Below are 7,019 nucleotides of genomic sequence, written 5' to 3' on the forward strand. Positions count from 1 at the left end.
TTGATCACATGATAAAGTGAGAGCACACAAGGGAGATATGAGGATAGGTAAGACACCCAAAAAACTAGATAGCATTTGTTGCCCTCAATGCAGAGAAACTAATGCAGATAAGTAAAAGCGGCAGAGGCCAATAGGAGAAGGGGCCCAGGAACTAGAGAAAAGGTTAGTTCGAGAAGAATTAATTTAGAAGGTAGCACACATGCACAGGAAATCAATGTGAGTCAACTCCCTGTAAAGCTATCCTTATCTCAACTAGCAAAAACCCTTGGCCCTTCCTATTATTTCTTATACTCTCTCTTCAATAAAATTAGAGATAAGGGCAAAAAAAATCCTGTATATGGGAAATTACAACCCTGAGCATTTAAAACAATATAATGTAGATTACTAGAAGTCCAGATATCAAACTCAGAATTTGTCCCATTAGAATAATCTGCAAATAGTACTTAAAATTCCTCCTAAATAACTTTGTGCCTCAATTTTTGCCGAATATAGTTGCCAATTTAATAATTTCCAATATTAAGTTAAATATGAACTTGCTTTTCCTCTAGTTTTCTCCATTTTAAAAATGGAATCATTAGGCAACTGCTCATGCAAGATACCCAAGAGTTATCCTTCTACCTATCCTTCAGTCATTAACTCCTATTAATTTTATTGCTCACTTCAGTATCTAACTTATTCACTGTGTGTTATCTCTACTGCCATCACCCTAGTGCAGTAGCTTCCTCACATATAAAATAGGGATGATATAGTACCTACTTCATTGTTTCAATGACCCAAGCCTTGTATGCACATATGAATAATAAAAGAAAAATGAAAAAAAAAAACCAAAATTAAATTAGCTGACACATTTTTAAAAAAACAAAAACAAAGGACAGGAAAGTAAAACAGGTCCTGTCTGGGGGCTGGCACCACTGGGAGGGGAAAGGATATAAGTAAAGGGTGTAGAATGATAAATATGGTTGGAAATATAATGTACTTATGTGTGAAAATGGAGAAATGAGAACTGTTCAAACTATTCTAAGAAGGAGGCATAAAGGAGAATGACGGAGGGGGTGAATTTAACTAAAATGTATTGTAAACACTTTAGTAAATACCCTCCCCCAGTACAACACTAATATGATAAAAATAAAATTCAATTAAAAAAAATCAACCTACATTCAAACAGATGAAGGAGGAGTGGGGAAGACACTGTTTTTGCTTATCCACTTCACTCTCCCAAAGGTTAAAGGACTGCAGTGTGGGAGAGGCATGGCGTAGAAACCTCCTTGCTCCAGAAGAGTCTCTTAGCAGTGTGGAAATATGCACACAACTTCAATGTAGACTAAGTAAGAAAGGCAATTTTTGAGCTCAAGTAACCACAGCACTTTTTTGGGAGGTGTGTGGCTATAGTGGGGTCTAAACTCAGGGTCTCACACTTGCTATACAGGCACTCTAATATTTGAGCTACTCTGCCATTTGAGTCACTCTGCAAGCCTTTTTTTGTGCTGGGTATTTTCGAGATAGTCTCCATAACTTCCCTGGCTGGCCTAGAACTGCGATCCTCCTAGGCTCTGCCTCATGAATTGCTAGGCACTAGCCACTGCCGCTGGCTCTCTCAATTCTCTTTCAAAGCTTAAAAACAAATGCACCATGAGACCTGTTGAAATTATTCCAGGAATGGGGGAAGAAGGGGATAAAGGAGAGAAAGATGGAGTGAATGCAACTACAGTATATTGTAAGAACTTTGTAAATGTCACAATGTGCCCCCAGTACAACAACAAAAAACCCTCCAGTACTGTCAAAAAAAGCAACATTAGAACCTCTGCTTGGACAATTATTCTAAATTATATTCTAAAACCATTAAGTGAAAGATTCATGGACGCTTTTTATTGCAGGGTTAGGTCAGATTTACTGGCCCCACGGGAACTAGCAGTCAGATATTACATGTGTCGCAATAGGAGATGCAATATAGAAACTACAAATCCTACCAATATCCTATGCATGTTATAATTTAATAAATAATGTAACTAGAACCTTGTTCTTTATACCTAATTTTCAAGAGGCAAGGAAAATAAATTTACCAAACACCATTAAAAATGGGCTCAATTCAAGACATATCACGGGATAAATACCTCATTTCCTCAATAAATCAACGGCTTGAAGAGAAACAGAATGGGGACCTTGTTGGGTCCTTATGACATTCAACTATAAAACGGCATCTGTGAAGCAAGCAGGGACATTTGAACGTGGACGGAGTATTACGTTACATTGAGGAAACACATTAACTTTTCTAGGTGTGATAATGGTCAGGTGATTACTTTTGCCTTTTTGTTTGTTGGTCTGTTTGTTTTTTTAAGATGTACTCATCAGAAGTTTAAGTGGCGAAATGGCAGACGCTAAAGATGTGCCATTCCCACGCCAAGCTCTTCAGCCGCAGCAGCCTCCTAACATCCCCGGTTTCCCGGCCTTCCATGGCGCCGCGCGCGCAATCCCGGCATGCTCCGCGAGCGAACCTCGACTGGGCAGGACGCACAGCCCGGAGCCTGGGGCCGCGAGGAGGCCCCTTACCCAACGTGCCCCGGGCCTTATTTGCATGGCCCACACGCCAGGTAAAACTCACAGGTTCATCGAACCCAGAGGCGGTCTAGCGGTCAGAACACCAAACGTCCGCGCCTGTCAATTTGATTCGGTTATCATAAACTTTTCTGACCTGTCCGAGGAGGACGAGGGGCACGCAGCTAGGTCACCCTAAGTAGGAGAGGTGGAGCTACGGCCATCCTTTATATAGGCTGTGGACACAGGCTACGTCGTGCTCGCTTCGGCAGCACATATACTAAAATTGGAACGATACAGAGAAGATTAGCATGGCCCCTGCGCAAGGATGACACGCAAATTCGTGAAGCGTTCCATATTTTGCGCAGTTGCTAGACTAGGTCACTTGGTTATTTGCTTATTCAAGGAGAGAGAATAAAGTAGAACGGATGGGACTCACTTTTGAAATTGTTTCTTCTATTAAAAAGATAGTTGTGTTAGGCTACCTATAAGGGAGTGAAGCTGAGTTACGTTATGAAGAATCCGTTCCTTGAGCTTAAAAAAATTCTGAAACTGATGTGTCGGGTCTTTCCTAATACCACCATTCCACAGGCCCAAGAAGCTTAGTAGGGTTTTTTCTCTGTTGGCTTGCTTTTATTTTTTCTCCCCACTTAGAAGGTCCCCTGGACCTGAGAATTACTCTGTGAATGCTTACTGTGGAAGCTGCAGTGGCGCTCATTTCTTGCACCTGCCTCGTGAGGTTGTGGTCGTTCAGATCACACGGACTGCGAGCTGCACAAAGGCAGGGCCTGTCACCTGGGCTGGTTTCGTTGCACAAGGTCCCCAGGAGGGACCGCTCTTGTTGCGCGGTTTCTAAACAGAGTTTAGAAATGCTGGATTGAGCGAATTTCTGGGTTCATTGCTTAAATTAAAAGCAGATTTTAATGAATGAAACTAACATCCAGATGCAAATTCACAGATTACCTACGCAGCTTCCTAACAGCAGCATAACTGGGCGTTGGGGAGACTCCAGGAGGCTGGGCGCAAACTTGCTGGAAGGCCTGAGCTGCGCAGGTGTCTATCACCTGCAACAAGAAAGCACCGCCCCAAGCGGACTCCTGAGCAACCTCTTCAAACCCTATTTTTTTTTTTTTTCTTTTTCGGTTAGACAACAAGAAACTACAAAATATGGAACGCTTCACGAATTTGCGTGTCATCCTTGCGCAGGGGCCATGCTAATCTTCTCTGTATCGTTCCAATTTTAGTATATGTGCTGCCGAAGCGAGCACGGTACGGCCCGCGTCCACAGCCTATATAAAGGATGGCCGTAGCGCCACCTCTCCTACTTAGGGTGAGTGAGCTGCGTGCCTCTTGTCCCTCTCACACAGGTTAGGAAAGCTTATGACAACTGAATCACATCGACAGGTACGGATGTTTGGTGTTCCGACCGCTAGGCCGTCCGGGTGTGGGGGACCTGTGGGCTTTACCTGTCGGGTGGGCTATGCAAATAAGGCCCGGGGCACGTTGGGTAGGGAGCCTTCTGGAGGCCCCTGGCTCGGGGCCGTGCGTTCCGAGGACGTCGCGCTGCGCCCGCGGGGAATGCTGGGAGCTCACCAGCCCGGAGCCCAGAGCGTCCTCCTTTCGTCTCCCCTGGAGCTTGGTACTCGGTATGCTTGCTATGTCACTAGGCCCTGGGTCTGGCTGTCCTCCCATTGTCACAGTGGTCTTTTGACAGCCTTTCGGACGATTCCTCCCAGCGATTGGACCACTCGGTTCTGGAAGGCTCGGCAGGACACTCTAGGTTGTCTCGCGCTGCGTACACCTGCGCGAGGGTCTACACGACGTGTCCACTCCACAAGCGCTGGTCAGGCCGAAGGGAGGAACGCGCGTGGGGCGACTACATTTCTCTCCCTGGACCCCGCAGGTAACCTGCGTCCAGTGTGCGCAGGCGCCAGTGGGGTCGCGGGCGGAAGAGCCTGGGGCGGGCCACGCCCCTTCCCAGGTGCCCCCCGCAGTCCCCCGCCCAACGCCCGGAATGCTGGAGGGCAGGCCACCTAGTTGGCCTGAAAGGTGGATTCGAGCTTACACTGTCCACTTAGGGTTGAACTGCAGGATCACGCTTATACCTCCTGATAACTTCTCTGCATGTTAAAGACATTTGCACACAACACAAACGTGCAGGAAAGAGCCACTTCCAAGAAATAGTACGTTAGTATAAAATATGTTTATTTTAAGGACAGCAAAAATCATGCTGTTCAAGCTACAGCCTTGTGCGTTGGGAAATGAGGTCAAAGCCTCGCTTATTGATGTGACTTCAGGACACATTGAAGGGCAAAGGTTTGCCCGGGTCGTTTTAAAATGGCACCATTAATAAGGAATATGGCATATTTATAAAACTGGAGTTTTACTTTTTTCTCTTTCCTGTCCTCCCAACCTCCCCCCAATTGTGACACAATATTTTGAAGTAAAAACTTGCTAAACATTAGTAGTTTTGAGAACTTCTTAATTGGTACCCAATTTTCTGATGTGCCAAAAGAAAATAGTGTGAAATCATAAAAATTTCTGGTATTGCTGGAACAAAAACAGAAGAGAACAGCAAGCCATAGAGGCTGTTGCAAAACCTATCTTTCTCTGTGTTTATGGTTGGAATTGTTTTCTTTCACAGCTTTGAAAAGTAATAAAAACATTATGTTCTCCACCCCCCCCCAAAAAGGGCAAAAATTACATGCCTGTTGAGTTAAATTGCCCAATTACAAATAAATATGCTTTGATATATCTTTTCTAATAGCCTGTCTTTCCTATAAGCTATTTCTGACTTCAAAGCTATTAAGAAATAATAAATTGATGTTCAGTTTTATAATTTTAAGAAATCAAATCCCTTTTATGTTCTCACTCTCTTAAAAACTTCACAACTAAATAGTTTTTGAAGAATACATTGTTACCAAATAGTTGGAAGGATGGTTAGAATTACAGAGTCATGACCATGATGTTCACACAACTTGTAAGCTCCTTTGGAGTCAGGCTACAATCCCCAGTGATCACTTACAAAACTTATACTTTGAAAAGAAAAAAATGTTTACCATATGCAGAAAAAAAAATTCTTTTAGCAGGAGATCAAATTTATTGGGAAGGGAGCAAGCTTTATAAATGGTTAAAATTATCAGATGTACAGAAATAGCAAGAGAACTTAATTTTAGTTGTGGCATTACTGAACAATGTAATGTTGAAAGAACTAAAACAGAATTTTCTCGCAGGTGATTTATATATAACTCCTTTTAAAGCAAGAAATTCTTCCTTGGCTACCAGTGTTACTTAAATGTCTTCAATTGTGATTATATAAACGGAAAACTGAGTATCTAGCTATTATAAACTCTAAAACCAAAGTAGATTTACAAATTAAATATAAAACTATAAATGACAAATTCAAATTAACATTAATTTATTGCAGTAGATGATGTGTTTGGTTGAAAGTAAGCCACCACTATTGAGCTTGCTAGAAGAAAGATAAGAATGTCAGGACACCACACACTAAAATGGGATCTGAGAGTCTATGAAATAGTTTAAGAAAATTATTTTTATGACTTGGATTTCAAATGGTCACATTTTATAAACTAGTCAGGTTAAATGTTTGGGTACAGAACTATTGACTAAATAACAGACTAGAGTCACACAAAAAAAGAAAGGAAAATCAGACCTCCAACTTAAAACTGCTAGTGAGAAATCCTTGAATGTCAGTATATTACTTATAACTCTTCAAAGCTATATTATTTAATTCAACATGGAGTTAGCATAACAGTATAGTTAAAGTCAGCATTAAGTATATATCCAATCAAATTTTGCTGAAATTTGAAACAGGAAGATTAGCTGAACTTCAATTCTAAATTTTTAGAAAAAAATTAAACTACTAATTTCAACCCTAAGTCAACTGTTAAAGGCAAAGAAGGAACAAGGCTTCTCAATTTGACCATTATTTCAACATTGTTGGCTCTTCAACATTGAAGATGTTTACCAGACAGTCTGTGTATTCAAAAATTTCCTCTTATCCCTGAAACAAGGCAGACAGGTTCCTATAGTGAAACTAGTCTTACATAGGCATGGTCTTGTGGTTTTTCAAATAGTCTCAGAACCTCATCTGCTATAAATGAGTCTAACGAATGTAAAATTTCATGAAGGCAATTAGTAGATACTGAAAGTTACAACATTTCAAAATTAATCATAAACCAAAGTTTTTTATTATTGCCTCCCTTTTGTTTCCAATTTGGAGTATTCAAATTAATGTTAAACCTTTATTTGTACAGCATGTCCTAAAACCATTTGGCTTTTGTTTAGTCCAAGTACATTATTTACATTATTCAATCTGTTCTTGTACATTTCTCATTAGCCCCTATATTACTTAGTCAAATGTCATTTTCATTATGTGAAAGTATTGATTTATTAAAAACATAAGAAACTAGTCTTGGTCATTGAAAATGTTACTCGTTTGCATATTTTCACTAAGAAAAAGAAGT

At 41.1% G+C, this 7,019-nt stretch overlaps 2 non-coding genes across 2 annotated transcripts; one reads left to right on the forward strand and one right to left on the reverse strand.

Annotated features, from left to right (window-relative positions):
* The first annotated feature begins 2,788 nt into the window (after positions 1 to 2,788).
* LOC141421969 (U6 spliceosomal RNA) lies at positions 2,789 to 2,895 on the forward strand. The gene has a single exon (XR_012446638.1). It is a non-coding gene; the product is annotated as a U6 spliceosomal RNA (small nuclear RNA).
* A 798-nt stretch (positions 2,896 to 3,693) lies between these two features.
* Positions 3,694 to 3,800, reverse strand: LOC141421970 (U6 spliceosomal RNA). The gene has a single exon (XR_012446639.1). It is a non-coding gene; the product is annotated as a U6 spliceosomal RNA (small nuclear RNA).
* Between the last annotated feature and the right edge of the window lie 3,219 nt (positions 3,801 to 7,019).

The sequence above is a fragment of the Castor canadensis genome, chromosome 3, assembly GCF_047511655.1.
Source record: "Castor canadensis chromosome 3, mCasCan1.hap1v2, whole genome shotgun sequence".
In the NCBI taxonomy this organism is placed as follows: Eukaryota; Metazoa; Chordata; class Mammalia; order Rodentia; family Castoridae; genus Castor; species Castor canadensis.